The sequence below is a fragment of the Pelecanus crispus genome, chromosome 4 (assembly GCF_030463565.1).
Source record: "Pelecanus crispus isolate bPelCri1 chromosome 4, bPelCri1.pri, whole genome shotgun sequence".
Taxonomy (NCBI): domain Eukaryota; kingdom Metazoa; phylum Chordata; class Aves; order Pelecaniformes; family Pelecanidae; genus Pelecanus; species Pelecanus crispus.
In genome coordinates this window covers 59,626,821-59,645,292 of record NC_134646.1, presented here as the reverse complement: position 1 = coordinate 59,645,292, position 18,472 = coordinate 59,626,821, and the positions used below count along the sequence as shown (strand labels likewise).

At 40.1% G+C, this 18,472-nt stretch overlaps 1 protein-coding gene across 1 annotated transcript in view; it reads left to right on the top strand.

Annotated features, from left to right (window-relative positions):
* The window catches only part of GRXCR1 (glutaredoxin and cysteine rich domain containing 1), a 42,181-nt gene that overhangs the window by 3,783 nt on the left and 19,926 nt on the right, over nt 1-18,472 (top strand). The gene's annotated exons all lie outside the window — the stretch shown is intronic.

Sequence of the window (18,472 nt, the reverse complement as noted above, 5' to 3'; positions counted from 1 at the left end):
CCAGATGTGAGCTGCTGCTGCGCTGTGACAGCAAAAAGTCTCCCATCAGGTCGGCCCCGCACAGCTGGTGAAGCTGCTGCAAGCCCAGTGGGAGCAGCCGCGTGCAGCTGGGGCTGGCGCAGCTGTGGGGACGGGGTGGGACACCTCAGCTTCATGGAAGGACATTTTGGGGGCAGAAAGGTGGGGAAGAGACCAGCCCTCCTGATGCTTCAGAGGAGCACGGTTTCCATGACAACCCCTCCAGCCTTTCCCTCCCGGGTGGATGCCACAAGGAGATCGTTGACATAGCAACAACATCCTGGGCGGGGAGGTTGTGAGAGGGCATTGCTGTAGCAACACCTCCCCGGCCCTGGCTTGGCGGGGAAGGTGGGAGGCCAGTCGGTGGTCATCAGTGGAGGGCAGGGATGTCCACCCCACCTCCACAGGCACCTCACCTGGGACTGGCGGGGTGGCCTCCTGCAGGGATAGCAATACAGAGGTCAAACGGTCAGGAACACTTTATTCATGAGAAATGTACACTGCTGAAAAGCCTGAATAACAGAAAGGATCTGGAGCTCCCAGTCTCCCTGTTCGGCCACCTCCTTGGTATAAGTGAAATTATCTCCTGCTGAAACACTAAAACTGATGGTGTCGGCAGCTCCGGAGCTGGGGATGTGACCTGCTAATTGCATCAGAAGCATGAGCCCCTTCTTGCATATCCAAAGTAATTGTGGTCTTGTTTCAGTACATTAGTAGAATTTTTGTTTTCTAATACTTAGAATACTGTTAAAATGCAAATAGGTATGAATATTTCCTATATTTTCCCATAGAAAGTGGTAGAGAAATGTTTTTTGTTTCCTTGAAATAAAGGTAATTCTCTTCATGACCAATTTTTATGACCAGGCCATCCCTGTGATGGCTTCCAGGTGACACAGAGCAAAAATCCTTGGGTTGTCTGGTGTATTACTAGTTAGTGCAACGATCATTTCATGCCAGACTGGGTTTCCATCCCAACATGCAACATAATGGAGCTCAGCCAAAGGTTTTACACAGGTGTCCCCTCATTTCCACTGTTTCAGCACGGGTCCTTTTCTCCATTTCCATACTTACACACTCCACTGGCCTTCTAGCCTCCTCTGAAAGGTCACCTTCTGCTAAATCAGCTACAGATCTCATTCTCAGGCAGGGCCTGCTGACATCTATTATGAAAGGACAGGCCTGGTTAACAAACCTGATTAATGCTGTTGTGAACGTTGCGTCAGAGGGGATATGGGTGAAGAGTCAGACTTAATGTACTTAGTCTTTATGATATTTTCCAGCACAGTGTCTCAGGTAGAGCTAACATTTAATGTTGCAAAATGTAAGTCAATATTCAGCCCGATAAAGAATCTGCTTATTAATGTTTAGAGAGAGAGGTGAGAAAGAGTTAGGAATCAGGTGGAAGTTTGTTAAGAGAAGGAGAGCTTCTGGGGTGGTTAGGTTCACTTTCATCTTTACTTGTAGGTGACCTGGAAAAGTGAATATACAGCAGGACATGCAGAGCTTACAAACCAGTAGGGCTAGCTAATACTATAGAGAAAATAAGAACAACTGTCTTCCAAAGAAGGCAGATGCTGCAAAGCGCTGTTAAGGAAAGTTTTTGGTGCAATAGTACAAGCAAAGGTTTTAGTGTGGGTGGTACATTGTATACCACTCCAGCCCCTGGAGCATATATCACTACAATCCCCAAAACTCTGGGGGGAAGAGAGAGAGAGGTCTACACTTTCACTGGAGAAGTCATGATGTTGTCCTCCTCACTTCTTTGGCAGATGATCTGTGCTGACACACTCCAGCATCATTGGACACTTTGAACTCAAAGACCTCTGCTAGGACTGGACTAAGATTGCGGAAGGTCTCCTGAACTTTCCCTTCATATTCTCATCCATACACGCTGCCCTGTGACTCCCAAATGGGCATAGCCTGCAAAAGGAAAAGACGTGCTGGATTGCTTGTGCCTACTAGTAGCAATGTTAGGGAAACCTGCTGAGAACGTAAAGCCATAGCATTTGCTGTAGTAATGCCACTTATATGGATGGACATACATCCCAGTGAGCTGTAGGTACCCCCTCTGAGGTGTAAAGTTCCAGTGTATGTTCCTGGTGTTAGCAAGTCTGGAAAACTAAATGGTTTTCAGTGACACACTGAAAACCATTTAAGAATAGGAAAAATTGTAATGACACAGAGGATCAAGTGATTATGAAATGTAGGTTTCTGTTTGTTACAGAAAATTCAATGTTAGAAGGACAACTGTATCACCACTGGAACGGGCATAGCGTCCCTTCAGCACTTCCTTTGTACCTTTCTAAGTGCTTTGATCTGTGACCACAGTGCATGGGACAGTGATTCAGCTGATTCAGCTGATTAAGTCACAGTTAAAACAGGTAGTTTCCAGAGCTGGTAGCTGAATAGCCACAGTGATTTAAAAAGGAAGATGTTCAGGTCTGTGAGCTTTTAACTGGAGCCTGGGGTTGGTCAGTACTTAGGATATTGGTATTTACTGTTCTCATGTTCTCGTATAAATCAGCTGTAAAACACTGAGCTCAGACAAGTCTGTTATTAGACTGTTCATGATATTTTAGTGTTTGCTGCTATTGGACTTGAAATACATATTTGACATAGACTTGAAATGATCAGTAAATACACTTTAAACTATCTAAGCCTCTGAAAGTGATACACAAGCTTTGAGTTAAAAAAAAATTAGCTGTCTCATTTTTTAAAAATGTAGGTAAGGGGTGTCTTGATTTTTCAATACACTCAACACTGGGAAGCTTAGCAACAAAACCATGGTTACATTTATCAATTCTTCAAGATTGAATCAATAATTGAAGAAAAAATATTTTTAGACTTTTATGTTGGCAGCCTGATCAGCATGTACTGGACATCTGTCCAACCTTCCAGAGCACCACATGGCCTCAAGATTATCCTTGCTCTGATATGTCTTGATCCTTGTAAAGGATCCATAAATGAGGACACTGTTCTTGAGACACTCAGGTACACTGTATGGGCTAAGCAGAAGCAAGCCCTGGGATAATAAACATTTCTGTTCCGTGTTTACATATTTTTCTGCTTCAGAGGATATAATAAGCAGGTACTTTGACCGCTCCTTGAATCACACCTACATCTGTAGGTGAGTGAAAATTGTTATGACACTGAATTAATATTTCCCCACTGGTTGCAATGTTTTTATTCGTTTAGCATAGGTAATGACTACATACAATTCTCAGACAGCTGAGAACTAACCTTTATGCATTTTGCAGTAGAGGCCAGGCATTAGTGGCACGAGCGGTGCAGTTTTGTATCTGTGCACACCAGCTTTCCCTGAGACAGAGACCAAACTGACACACTTCCTAGCAAGGGTCTGTGAAACACACTGGAGTCTCAAGTATAACCAAACTCTGGTAGATGCAGGGTGGAAGCACCAGTGAGGAAAAGATCGTTTTGCACTTCATTAGCACCTTCTCTCTTCTGTTGATAGAAAACAACTTCTAGCAACTGACTAGTGAATAGACCTGTCTCATGCTTACCCCAGCTAGGGTCTAAGTGCCTGTGGTCCAAGCAGATTGTGCAGCCTGTAGGAAAAAGCAGAGCTGCTGCTCTGGCTGTGAGGGAGAACAGAATTAAATTGTTCCCTCTATGAAGTCTACACCATGTGGCTACTTGCCCAGAGTGATTTATTAATGAGCCTCATCTCCTCGCCTTATCCTTTGCATGACAAAGGGCATAGCAAAGAAGCTATGGTAATACTGCAGTGAATATGTATATACAAAATATGTAGTACTAGAGTGAATCAAGTCTTTAGGCATAGATTCAAAAAACCCATAGGCTTCTGAAGAAGGACTTAGACATCACACTGCAAAACTGTGATTGTCCAAACCTCTCTTTGGTGCCACCTAGTCTTAAAGGCAGCAAAAGCCTTTTATTAATGAAAATTTGACTAATGATCTGCCTTGGCCATGTGCCTCAGCATCTCAGTATCGACAGGACATGACAGTTACCTCCTACTCACGTCCTATGGGAACCATAAAATAGGCGTTCCTTTGCCTGTCTCACCTGCAGGGCTTGATACAGTAGGTGTCCTCTGAGCATGCCTAGTGGATCAGATCCTACACAAACTACATAAACAGATGCTGCTTTGTTATGAATCGTGTCTGCAGGAGGCAGTGGTGGGAGTTGTACTTTGAATTAGGCAGTCACAAGACAGCATGAATAAGTTGCTGGAGTGGAACACAGGCTTGCTGATTCTCAACTTGCCATCCCAAATACTATGCTTCAGCATCATGCTTGACTTCCATTTTTGTTCTCTTGCTCTTAAACATTATAGTGATGGCATTGCTTCAGTATGGAGGTATCCTAGAAAAGCTTGTAACCTGTAACTTGCTTGTTAGGGACAAGAGGTAGATAGGAGACTGAATCCAGGTAGCCAAGATATGAGAGATTGCAGATAGTGGTGTTCTGCCACCTTGTCTCATCCTCTCTCGTTAAATCTAAAAATGCTTGTGCTTTCTTTTTGAAAGAAAGAAACAGTGTACTCTTCTCAGGCAATGAATGTGAATGCCAAATGGAAAAAAAAAATGCCTCCTAGTTGTTCTAAGAGGGATTCCTAAATCATATCAGCCTCAGGAAATTCTCTGAGCTGAAAACAGTCATAAACTGAGAGACTGTTAGGAGGAAATATCATATATGCTTGCCATCCTCTTACTTTTAATTATCTGTCTGGTAGATGACCTGGAATACTAGAAGAATACTGGGTCTGAGCCCATGTACTACTCTGGTACCCATATATAACGTCCCTTTGTGGAACTGCTCAAGAAGGTGTTCAACCTTTGAATTAACATGGAAAATGCTTCATCTTTGTCATGGTTTAGCCCCAGCCAGCAACTAAGCACCACGCAGCCGCTCGCTCACTCCCCCTGCCCCGATGGGATGGGGGAGAGAATCGGAGGAGTAAGAGTGAGAAACACTCCTGGGTTGAGATAAGAACAGTTTAATAATTGAAATACAGTAAAATAGTAATGATAATAATAACAATATAATAATGATAATAATAATAATGATATACAAAGCAAGTGATGCACAATGCAATTGCTCACCACCCGCCGACCAATACCCAGACAGTTCCCGAGCAGCGATCGCTGCTCCCCGGACAACTCCCTCTGGTTTATATACTGAGCATGACATCATATGGTATGGAAAACCCCTTTGGCCAGTTTGGATCAACTGTTCTGGCTGTGCCCCCTCCCAGTTTCTGGTGCACCTGGCAGAGCATGGGAAGCTGAAACGTCCTTGACTAGCATAAGCAGTACTTAGCAACAACTAAACCATCAGTGTGTTATCAACATTCTTCTCCTACTAAATCCAAAACACAGCACTATGCCAGCTACTAGGAAGAAAATTAACTCTATTCCAGCTGAAACCAGGACAATCTTACTTTAAACTGACTTGGAAAAAAGTAATGTTATGTAAACAGCCTATAAAAAATTTTCTTAGGATGCTAGTGCAGAATTTTTTTCTACTTATTCTAACAGTAGAAAATCTTTTTTTTTCTAAATTGGCCTCTTACATCAGAGATGAAAAAGGTGAACTGATTAGTCTTAATCATTAATTAGTAGCAATAAGCTTTCACTTTTTTTCTAGCTGTGGAGCTCAACTCAGTAGCTCAGCAGGACAATTATGAGAAAATATATTTCGAAATATTCTTAAAACTAGGACCATCAAGAAAAGTTGGGGCTATTCCCCTTTCTTTGACATGGTACAGCAGGCTGCCTGCTAGCTCATTTGTTGTGTCCTCTTGCTCCTGAATATCTGCATGCCTTTGACACAGCATACACAAAGTTTGTGGAACACATAAAGCTGAAATAATTTGCCTACAAATATGAACTGTCCTATATGCTTCATTATTAGCATCACTCTTGGCCATTGACCCCCTAATTTTTGTGTACAAATAAATCACTTTGCAACCAAATACTTAACGGTCCTCATTGCATCTGAGTGTCTTAGGTGAAGTATGTTTTAATTGCATTTACAAACATGGAAGCAAATATTTGGCCACGCTGGGCCAATTTGTCACCAGATTGCACAGCTGTGCAGTTGTGCAATTGCAAAAAGATGGTAATAACAAGGATGAAACACAGCTCCTTTATTTAAGAAAAAAAAAGTTCAAAAGAGTGAGGAATTATCTCTACCTCAGTGGTATGATTCTCCATGCATGTACTAATGCTTTTGATTTCATGCCACAGAGGGCATTAACAAAAATGCTTTCTAACAAGTTAATTACATTACAGTTCCATTTAGATTACAGATCTCAGAACCGTTTCAGTTCTGAACTAGGATTTGCAAACACTTACACTAGTATTTGCAGACACAAGCTAGACAAATATAAATGTACACATGCCATACCGGTATTGTGTTACAATGACCCAGGAAAACTGCATTTTAGCAGTTGACCAAAACCATGTTTCAGGAGTCACCTGCTGCCAATTTAATTGGCCTGTAGGTGTCATTGAGGACTATTCCCTTCCCTAAGAGAGAAGAAAAGAAGTCATGCTTTATTTGCAGAAAACGCTTGCTAGACTGCTGTGGTCTGTCAGAAGCCTGCTCTGACATTTGTCTACTAGTGTTGACAGTTTATTACACACTACACCAACACAAGGTACGTGATTAACAACTTGAAAGAAAGAAATGGTCAAAGAGATACTGCTTTTTTTGGCTGGAGCTTTAACCTGTGGCTGCAATGTTCAGCAGCATCATACGTTTGTGGCTTAAGTGCAATAAAATATGCTTCAGAATGGAATTTGCAGCCAGAGAGAAAAGGGTATGACTTTCATGCATGAAAACCTTCCTCATTGCTGCAACACCCAGTACGAGGTAGAACAAAGCATGAAACTCAAATGTCTCTGATTTCTTCCAAAACTTGTGAGATAAATAGTAATTAGGACAGCATCCCCAGCCTGTTGATTCTGAAAAGGAGTTGGAAAAATATAGCTTCCCATTCAAGCAGGCTATCTTGTGGTTTTGCTTGACACAGTAGTTATGCTGTGGAGTGGTTGCCACAGCACAACTCTTTACAGCCTTCGTCATACAAAGCAACAGAAATAGTCACAGGTGAGCAGCTGGAGTCAGTGAGGTAGAGACTCATTTCACACATGGCAAGAAAGAAGACAGAAAACCCATCATTCATTGCTAGTATGAATTGTGGAAACCACTTTAACAACTTTAGTGCAATTTTGCTTTGGAACTATATCTAGAGACACTATCCATCAATGATGTCAGTGGAGTGTGTCTTCTATACCACAGAAATACCCCATGCAGACTCATTCTTTCTCCACTCCCAAGAAATATGAGAAAACTTACTGGCCAATATTTGCACAAGTTTATAACAACATGCAATGTTATATCCTGCATTGACAAATCAGTGAATGCTGGTGCAAAGGCAAATAATTTTTTCTTTACTCCTGGTAGCCTTGTTTGGAACACTGCTGATGGCTAATTATCTGACAAGTTTAACAATAGTAAGAATTGACAGCAGTCATACACTATTACTGAAGAAAAATCTATTTCCCCATGCAACTTCTGTGAGACAGAAAGCAGTCAGTTTCTAAACCTGTGAAGCTACAGCTTTTTAAAGAAAATGTAGTATTTTCCTGCCCAACTGCTCATGTCCTGCTCTTGGTTTACTATATCCAAATGCAAAGGACTCTCCCTCTCAGCCCCACAGGCAACTGTGAAGCATTTAATTGCTGTTCAAGTGGAGAACATCATAAGAGGCAGACTGATAGATGCAGTGAAAAATGAGAGCTTTAAGCATTATTGCTGGAGTTCTTAATCTACATCTTGAGAACTTCCCTTGCCAGGTGTTGGCTGATGCTTTCAATCAGATTGCCAAACATGCAGTGGATAAGTCCAGTTGTTCTTCCAAATCCAAAAATATAACCACCTACTCAGTCCCTTCAAGTCCAAACTTAAGCTGTCATGAAGATTTAAAAGAGACAGCAGTTTCTAAATGACTTGTTCAGGAAATAGATTCTGTTCATTCAAATCTGTCTGCAAAATTTTGCCATGGCAGCTGTTGTTTTTGTATTTGCTGGGTGGTCAGGCATTTTGCAAACCTATCTGTTTGGTGTATGATGTTCTTGTGGATCCTCATGTGAAACACCGTGGGGTGGAAGGGTACTTTTACAGGTCAATATTTGCAGCTGGATACAGTGACCAATACTATCTTTTTTTCTGCTGCCATTGACTGGAGCAGCCTTGAACTATTCAGCTCCTTCAACAAGGTAGTTTTATCATCAGCTGCTCTAGCAGTTCTCTTCTGAAGTCACAATGGATAAGGGCAAGGGTTGTCAAAAAAGGAGAGGTGTCTAGTGAACTTTCTGACCTGTCTCAATCCTCATTTTGGCAGAAGGTTATGCAGCTGGCAGAAATGTAATCAGTATGGGGTTTCAGCAATGTTTGAAGACATGATATGATATCAGAATAAATGTTGTTATTGATTTTTCTTGTGCAGGGGATTAAATGATACCTACGCAAAGGAGCCACTGAAATGTTGCTCCAAAAGAAAAGCAGATAGCCAATTTAATCATCTCAGCATCTGCATTTGTAGTCATATTCCTTGACCAGAACACATTTACCTCTATGACATGATATAGATTCTAGCCCTATTATAAGAACATTATTGTATGAAAAGTATGATTGTAAGAATAACAATTTCTGTTTTATTTTAAAAATATACATCTCTGGGCCAAATCCTGAATCACACTTACTCCAACCGCAGATGTGATAAACACAGAATAACTAACTTGGCAGCTATTTTGACTAACAGGTTTAGGAGCTGGTATAAAACATGCAACCTGCTACATTCTGATTTTCAGACATTTTATCTATTTGGTTAAAAAAAGCCCCAAAAAAGCTTACACCTTAGATTTTTTTCAGCAACAAGGTCTGTAATTCTCCTCCAGGGAGATGTATTCTATTTTGCTCACACAGAAATGATGGGTGAGTCATCTGTTCCCTTTTGTATGTCAAGGCAACTTCAACTTGCCAGATGTCTGATACAGCAGTCACTGTATACAGTGAAATACGACACAGCAGAGGGGAAATAGTCCAGGCAGTTCCTAGAGTGTGTGGAAGATAACTTCCTAACACAGCTGGTGACTGAGCCAACTAGGGAAAGCACCCGACTGGACCTGTTGTTTGCGAAGAGAGAAGGACTTGTGGATGATGTGATGGTTGGAGGCCATCTTGGGCATAGTGGTTGTGAAATGATAGAGTCAGCCAGCTGAATATGAGCCGGCAGTGTGCCCAGGTGGCCCATGTGGCCAATAGCACCCTGGCTTGTATCAGAAATAGTGTGGCCAGCAGGACTAGGGAAGTAATTGTCCGCCTATTCTTGGCACTGGTGAGGCTACACCTCAAATACCGAGTTCAGTTTTGGGCCCTTGTCTCGGTTTAACCCCAGCTGGCAACTGAGGACCATACAGCCGCTCGTTCACTCCCCCTGGTGGGATGGGGGAGAGAATCGGAAGAATAAAAGTGAAAAAACCTTATGGGTTGAGATAAAAACAGTTTAATAATTGAAATAAAATAAAATAATATTAGTAATAATAATAATAATAAAAAAACATACAAAGCAAGTGATGCATGATGCAATTGCTCACCACCCACTGACTGATGTCCAGCCAGTCCCTGAGCAGCAGTACCCTGGCCAGGTTTTCCCTAGTTTATATACTGAGCATGACGTCATACGGTATGGAATATCCCTTTGGCCAGTTTGGGTCAGCTGTCCTGGCTGTGCCCCCTCCCAGCTTCTTGTGCATCTCCAACCTCCTCAGTCAACAGAGCATGAGAATCTGAAAAGTCCTTGACTTAGTGTAAGCACTACTTAGTACCAACTAAACCATCAGTGTGTTATCAACATTATTCTCATACTAAATCCAAAATACAGCACTATACCAGCTACTAGGAAGAAAATTAACTCTACCCCAGCTGAAACCAGGACAGGCCCTCACCACAAGAAAGAATTGCAATGCTGGAGCATGTCCAAAGAAGGGCAACGAAGCTGGTGAAGGGTCTAGAGCACAAGTCCTATGTTGAGTGGCTGAGGGATCTGGGGTTGTTTAGCCTGGAGAAAAGGAGGCAGGGGAGACATTATCACTCTCTACAACTACCTAAAAGGAGGTTGTAGTGAGGTGGGTGTCGGTCTCTTCTCCCAAGTAACAAGTGATAAGACAAGAGAAAATGGCCTCAACTTGCGCCAAGGGAAGTTTAGATTGGATATTAGGAAAAAATTCTTCACTGGAAGAGTTGTCAAGCATTGGAACAGGCTGCCCAGGGAAGTGGTTGAGTCACCATCCCTGAAGGTACTTAAAAGATGTGTAGATGTGGTGCTTAGGGACATGGTTTAGTGGTGGACTTGGCAGTGTTAGGTTAACAGTTGGACTTGATGATCTGAAAGGTCTTTTCCAACCTAAATGATTCAAAGATTCTATGATTCTAAGGCTAGCAGACACAGTATAGGCTATTCTAGGGCAGAGCTTGTTTATGTATGCTGTCTAGGAGTCTATGTCTTCATAAAAATCTCAAGCTCTCTGCCTTTGGTTTTGGAATCTATCACAGAAGAAAAGGAATGAAGCACCGTATATGTGCAATGCAGATGGACCTTTAATTTAAAGAAATGGAGATTGAGTGTATAACTAGTAATTAACTACTCAGGGTTTGAAGATGAAGATACCAAAGTTCTATGTATTATTAAGTAATGAAGTAGCTGAGAGTGTAGTTCCAATTAGGTTAACTAATATAGCAGGGAAACAAGGTCCTTCATCACTCAGTGCTAGTACAGAACAAAGAAGTGCTATAACTTCATGAGATTCCTTTTCATCACTTCCGTGTATTGAGTGATATTGAGATACTGTCTCACTGAGGAGTAAGGACTGCATCAGCACTTCATGAGCACTTTGTTGCACTAAGCATAGCTCAACTTTGCCCTTTGCCTCATTCAAAGACTGGTGCAAAATTCATTACTGGTTGCAGAGTGCTTTGTGACCCTATGCAAGAGAAGGCCCTTCCTGTGTCCACCTGAAAAATGGTTGGAGTTTTCCTTAACTGTGCAGTACAAATGACAAATTCAACTTTGTACAGAATAGCCTGTTTTTATCTCAGCCCAGATGAGTAACATTTTCAGGTAGAATTTAAATTGTATAGAGCAGCAGGAAAGAAAAAAGTACATAATTTGCCAGATGTTTGGAAATGAAAACTAAGCATACTGGGAGGGTGATGGTTTCCCAGTTTTGTTCAACACTTCTTGGGAGTTTCAGGATCTTAGTGCATCTCATTCCAGCTTCCATTTGCAGCAATACAGATAATATAACTTTTGACAGAAAGGCTATTATCTGCCAAACTTGAAAACTCCAGGGTGTATCCCAAATCAAAGCCAGACTTCAGTTCACTCTTCCTTCTGATTTTATTGCTTAGGAAGGTAAATTATGAAGAATGGATTATAATTTTGAATTTTCTCTGCTACTGATTGCAATTCAGAGTGACACCTTATTTCATTTATACTATTAACTTCTTTAGTTGCTTTCTGAGTGAGCAGAAGTAGTTCTGTTGTGTAAGACAGACTGACCGTAGGGTGTAATTAATCCATGATGAAAGGCTGAAACACCTGCCAATAAAAATGCAGTAAATTTTCAACTGAACAAAGTCTAAATGATAAGAGCTTTCCTGAACACTAGTTTTTACTTGGTGATTGTCTTTAACACCAGGAAAATCACCAGCTTTAGCAGTGGTGCAAATAAGAAAGAAGTTATGGACTATTGTGCTGTTTCCTATGATATTCTGGTATATTGAAGATAAGTCTTAGGAAGACACATCCATTCACCACACAAAGCATGGCCTGGCAAAGAAGGAAGAGCCATGTAATATCACGAGCAGGATCTCACCAGCTAACCGTTTTATTCTCCACTCAGAAATATGATGAATCACATTTGTAAAAAGCTCAACAAACCAGAATTCATTTTCTTAGACCACTAATGCCTTTTAATTAACCAAACTGTAATTGACATTTGGGAACTATAAAGGGGATCACTGCATGAGTAAACTGCACCTGGCTATGTTTAAATGTAAAATGACTGAGTCAGAGATCCATGCATGCATGAATGTATGTATTATTGTTATGTTATTATTGGCATCTATCAGTCTCTCTAGTGGTCTAAGGATACACAGGGAATATTTTAGAAAGGATGAGTAAGGGACTGGTGAAAGACAGGAGAAAAGAGAAAGAGGGAAGGGGTAGCAACCTTTTGTTTTTTTAAACTTCATCTGCCTGCCAGAGAACAGTAAACAGGGTTTTCCAAAGCTGCTGCCAAGTTAAAAAGAAATGGGCCAGTGTAGACATAACAATTTTCATGACAGCCATTTGCTGCTGATCAACACGACTCTCTCTTCAGTATGAAATATTCTATTGAGTGAAGCAGCAGTGATCATGGACAGATGGGACTGGCGTACTCAAACCAGGACTCACTCAGAGCCATGCTGTTTGCTAACTTTTCCACATGATCTGAGATATCAAACAGCTTCATCTTTATCTGCCAGCCCTCAGCAAGTCCTGCTCTAGTTCACTTCTGGCTAAAGCCGTCCTTACTTACAGAATATTCTCAAATAGGACACTAGCTGCCCAATGATCCTTCCCAGACAGGCAACTAAAGATTCAAACATCTTGAACAGTGTGATAAATAAAAAGCGAAAGAAAAAGCTGCTTATGACAAGAGAAAATAGGATTTGGGCCCGACAACTAAGGGTGCTGTTTAAGACAAATGTATTGTGTTTTGGTTTTTCTTTTTTTTAATAATTCAGGGTGGCATCATGGAAAATGGCACATAAGTAAATAGTAGAATTATCACCGAAGTCTGAGTAAATAGCAGGACAAAACACTCCCGCTCAAGACAATAAAACATACTTGAAAAATCCTACTCATATTATTAAAAAGCAAGCCCCAAAGTATCTTAAAATGTGAACTGACAGTAAAAAAAATAGCTATGCAAGAAAAATAACTAGTAATTTATTCAAGTATTTCATACATACTGCCAAAGGCAAGTCTAGATATGTTTAAAAGTCCTTTTTGGCCAAGTGACCAAACACTTAAGCGCTAGTCAGAACTCTTTCAAGTTGACCTACACGCTCTTTTCTTTTATTTCCAGCCCTTCTTCTTATTTTGACTAGAACCAGAAAACAGAAAGGCCCAGAAAAAATCAGTGAAAAAACTGAACAATGTTATTTAAACTTGAGAAAAAGTTCCATTTTATTGAAGTCTAATTCTCATTTTACTCAGTCTGTTTCTCCCTGTTGCTAGTGATAAAGAGATAGAGGTGAAATAAACACTGAGCAAATGTTGAATAATAATTATTTTCCATACTCCTACATATAACTTTTATCACCAAATAGTAACTCATAACTGTTAAGCAAGGAAATTAGATGGTGTAATCTAGGACAAATCTTCTAAGAACAGAGGCTTATTCTCAGATTTCCAGGGCTTGCACATTGTTTAGATTTATCTAGTTAATATTAACATTCTTTTCATGACCCATCTGTGATCCATTCTTTCAGTTCTCTGGTCTTCCACACTATTTACAGACATAGCTTTAGGCAGGCAGATGCTATGCAGTTCAAGCCATAAATTTTTAATTTACTGATGGCAGCATTTCTTTAGGTGACATGCAGTAGACTTTTTTTTTTTCCTCTCTTACATTAATTGGTTTCTGTTTGCAAGGCACTTTGAAGTAGTAACTATGACCTTCCAATTTGCCAGTTCTCTAATTTCATGTTGTCTGTTAGTAGGCACAGAAAATTGGTAGGAATGATAAATTGTCAATCTACCATTTTTATTTTCACATTTTGTTTGACTTCCCAATTTTCCAGATGTTTTAAAATGCCTATATCTTTCTGATGTCAAAGGCATATTGCATAAACTATTATGCTTCTGTTCTGTGAGCAGAGGCTTCAGAAAACTGTCTCCAGGTAAACAACTGCAAATAACCAAAGTAGAAATTCAACTCTTTCCCTTTTCCAAGAGCTAGAAGAACTAGTGGAAACCAAGATCTTGGCAAATGAGATCGGCTGGGTTGTAGATACTGAGATAAAGTAATTAGTTTGCAGAAAATCTCTAGTGTTAGTTATGCAAGGTCTGTGACTGTGAATATATGGGATAGGCTGGAGAGGAATAAAATAGGAACACTGACGTTGTAGAGGGAATTCAGGAGGTAAATCAAATATTTGTGGAGAAAAACTGAGTTTATCCATCAGATGCTGGAGAAAGTTTCCTGCTATCTGGATTCACAGAGACATCTTGGAGGGAAATGGAAGATCTGTGATTGTCAGTGTTTGGAATGTTGTTTGGGAGCCTGAAAAGCTGGTGTGATGGCTGTGGAGATGCTCTGCAATGATTTTAAGTACCCTGTATTTTCGGTGTTTGTTAAGATGACTAGGTAAATGTGTTCACTTGGAGTCACAGAATTCCTCAACAAACCTACCAGAGAGGGAAGCGATGCTTTGAATTCTTCACATTTCAGGCATAAACTGCAACCAATACAAAGCTTTGAAGGTTTTGGCTCAGTCTTTTCTTGGCTTAGCTCATGGCACTAGTTTGCACAAGAAAGGTAGACTTCATCTGAAATGGTGGCATTATACATGCTCCATGGAAATGCATGACGATGATCTTCATGTGAAAGGATAAGACATGTGCAAGACTTACAGCGAGTAAGACATGTCCAGAAACCTGGAAACTGTGTTCACCATGAATGCTCCTAGGTTTGATTTGCGGAGGTCTATTTGCTTAGTGGTGTGAGTCCTCTGGTGGGCTTCTGCCCCATTTTGGCTGATTCATTATACGCTCAGCCCTACTGAAACGTGATTAGGAGGCAACGGCTACTTCTGAGCTGGCACCATGGAAATCTCTCATTCCCAGCCATTCTTGCAGCCTGCCTGCAGCACAGGCTTGTAATTTTGACCTTACGTAAATCTTCTGAAAAGATAAAGGCTGCACTTAAATCAGTCCCTCAGTAGGTGCCAGAAATGTCAAGTGTAGCACTGAAGTACTCTGTCTTGAGAGAATAAAGCAGAAAGCGAGAGGCAGGAGAAAAAAGGCTTCCACATGCTGGCAGTGTTGGAGGAAGGACAAACCTCTCCTGGATGTCTGGGGAAAACTGGGTGTTAAAGTCCTGAGAGATGGCTTTGACCTGGAAGAGAGATGAAGAGCAATCAGGATTACTGGAGGGGAAGGGAAGCTTAGTCAGCAATCTGGTCAGTTCTCTGAAGTAAAGAGAAAGAAAAAGGACTAGGGAAACATGAGTTTTCAACTATAGCTTGACAGAAGGTCTTGCAAAGTCAGATGAATGGGAGGACATAGGTTGTTTTTTACACTGTCCTGCAACAACACCTGTTGGTGACTAAAATTAAGAATAATCCTTTTGTTCATTCTTTTGATTACAACTTAAAAATACCTGTATTTTAACCACATCTACAGTGAATTTTCTTCCTAACTTTGTTTTAGCCAGAAGAGCAAACTTTAGCATAATTTTCCACCAGAACTTGAGTCCTGACCACAAGGGAATTTGAAGTTTTGCAAAATTTTTGCAGTTTTTACCATTTAATTTTCCTGAATTTACCTCCTCATCTGCATCCGACCAGCACAGCCTACTTCTTAAGAAGTGGTATTAAAATTTAATAAGCATTTCTAATTAACATTTGTTTTATGCAGACAAAGACCCAAGAAGCAAATTAGAGAGCTTATGTCTCCTGTAACACTCTAACACAATTTTGCAGAAGTATACATTTCAATTTCCTGATCTAGCAATTACATCAAACAAAGAGAAATTGTTTATATTGCTACCCAGATTGTTCAGCTGAAAGCCATTTATCAAACATAGCAGATAATCAAACATTAGTAAAACTAGCTTATAACTCTCCTACTAACACTGCACCCGTAGAAAAGAATTGTTTCCCTGGTTGGATGCCAGGTTACAGCACACTACAATCAGTCTTTCAACACAGAGTAGGCACAGAGGGGAAATAAGGAATAACCCATTGCCAAAGAAAAATCACTGTTAGGACAGGTGCTGGCTGAAGTTTACATGATGTATAGGTCAAGGTAGGTATTAAGCATGTTCACGTTAAGTATACTGGAAAACAGCTACGAAAAGTGAAAACTATTTATCAGAAACAGCAGTGTTTCCCCACTGAAAAACTGAGTTTGTTTTGCTGGAAGATAAAAAGTCTTATAGGTTAGTGTTGTTCATTGTCTCAGAAGAGCCATTTTGCAAATACTGTGTTTATAAGTAAAGTAATCCCAGCCCCTTTCCTCTTGTATAGGAAGTCTTGTTACTCTGAAATGTATTGATAAGGGAAGAGGAGGGTAATAGATGAACAGGCTGTTTGATGAGCAGCATCAGAACAATTTTTAACTGTCGTTACTCTCCCCTTTCCTGATCAGTTCATTTCAGAGCTGACATTGCAGTTGTGGAACTAACAGATGAAAGAATGAGACTGGATTGTGCCCAGGCCCTGCCACTGAAGGCTGAGAAGCAATCAAGCTCTCAGTGAAGATGAAGATCAATATCAGAACAAGCAAGTGTACTTTCCATGTGGTTTGAGGCCACTTTGTTCACCCAACAAGCAAACACTGTATTTGGTAAAATGCACACACTGAGAAACTGTCATGGAACTTTATCCAGGTGAATCTTCACTGATGTGTGCTCAAGAAATTGTCGTCCAAGAGCTAGAAAATCACTCTATGAAATTTGCTTCCAGTCAACCTTCATAGTGACAAATATTTTCCCTTTACATAGTGTATTCTAGGAAATATTGCGGTTTCATTCAATTATATAGCAAATGCCCTGTGAATGGCAGAGCACTCTCGCCATCACATTTACTGTAACAGGGCTGAATCTTGGATTTTGGCTGGCAAAAAACTCAAAATGTATCTGTATCATTAGTCAAACTTGTTGATATAAAATAATCATCCTAGAATGATGCTTTCTGTGGCTTATAATGATTGATGTACTTGAAGAAACTAAAACAATGGGACAACACCCAAATCCTGATTTTAAGTTTCCTACTTAATCCAGGAAACATTTGGCTCCAGAGACATATTTTGTAGGTGAGATCATAATAAGGCTGAAGGATAGTATATCAGGTTTCAACTATTTTGGTGTAAGACCCCACAGCACACTTTGCAAATGAAGGGGAAAGTTATCAAGTGGCTTTCTGAAACTTGGTTAAGATAAGGTTCCTGGCTGCTGCCTTAAAATTGCACTGGGGGTTTCCTGCTGTAAATGGCAAAGAACTGAATCTGTCTGCCCTAAAAAATAATTGCATATTATTTTTGCATGGTGATTGTGCTCATTGATGAAAATTTTCTGAAATCAGTTTCTCTGGCTAGTGCTGTTAAGAAAATTGCACTGTCCTGAATTATGTGTCAGATTTTTCTGATATGGATGGAGTCATAAAGATTTTCTTTGTGCTGGTAGTGGAAGTTTCAAAGTTATTTGCAGTCCAAAGTCTTTATATCTGTAAAAAGATTACCCATAAGACCATTTGTCTGGCTCTAATATTTTATTGCTATTTGCCTTGTGCTTCCTAACATTGTATTTTTCTTGGTGTTTTCATAAGGCTGATGAGAGGGGAGGAGGATGCTAGCAAACTGAATCACAGAGATCTCCGCAACAATGAAGGATTTTTAAATAATGGAAAACAATGAAGTAAAGTCAGTTAAGTAAGAGATATCCGCAGTTTGGTTCTTACGACCACTACTAGATTATCTGAGATTTTAAAAAAGTTAAAACTGCATTTTAAAGATAATGTAACAGTGTTTTGTCAATTAACTCTGTAATTATATTTCACCTATAAGCAACATTTTAGGCAGTTACATTAATAGATATATAAACAGTATTTGATAGGGAGTGTATCATTTAAAGGTTTTTCACAACACACCACGATTATGTTTGAAGACTTTGCATGGAAATGGAAAAAGAAAAATCGCATTTTGGCAATTTCTTGATATCTGTTGTTTCCAGAACAATATTTTGGCCATTATTACAACTTGCTGTAATAATTTCTTCTATTACTCTCCTTCAATAGATGCAACTGACTGCTCCAAAAAAAGGGGTATGAGAGATAATACTTTGCTGAGATGTGGTTTGATCCTCTAAATGCTTACATTTTATCAGCTATAAAATACATTACTGTGCTGACTGTGCAGCATAAGATACTTCAGGGATCAAAAGTACCCTACCATTTCTTTTAAGTCACTATATTTCTTTTGGAAAGAAAAAGAATGATGAGATTACTAATTTGATGAGGACTTGAAGGTATAGAAGACAGAAGCACTTAACTAGTGTAAACAACTCAGCTATTACCTGTCTTAATTTACGTCTGGCATATGGGCCAGACTACCTAAAAGTAGCTTCAG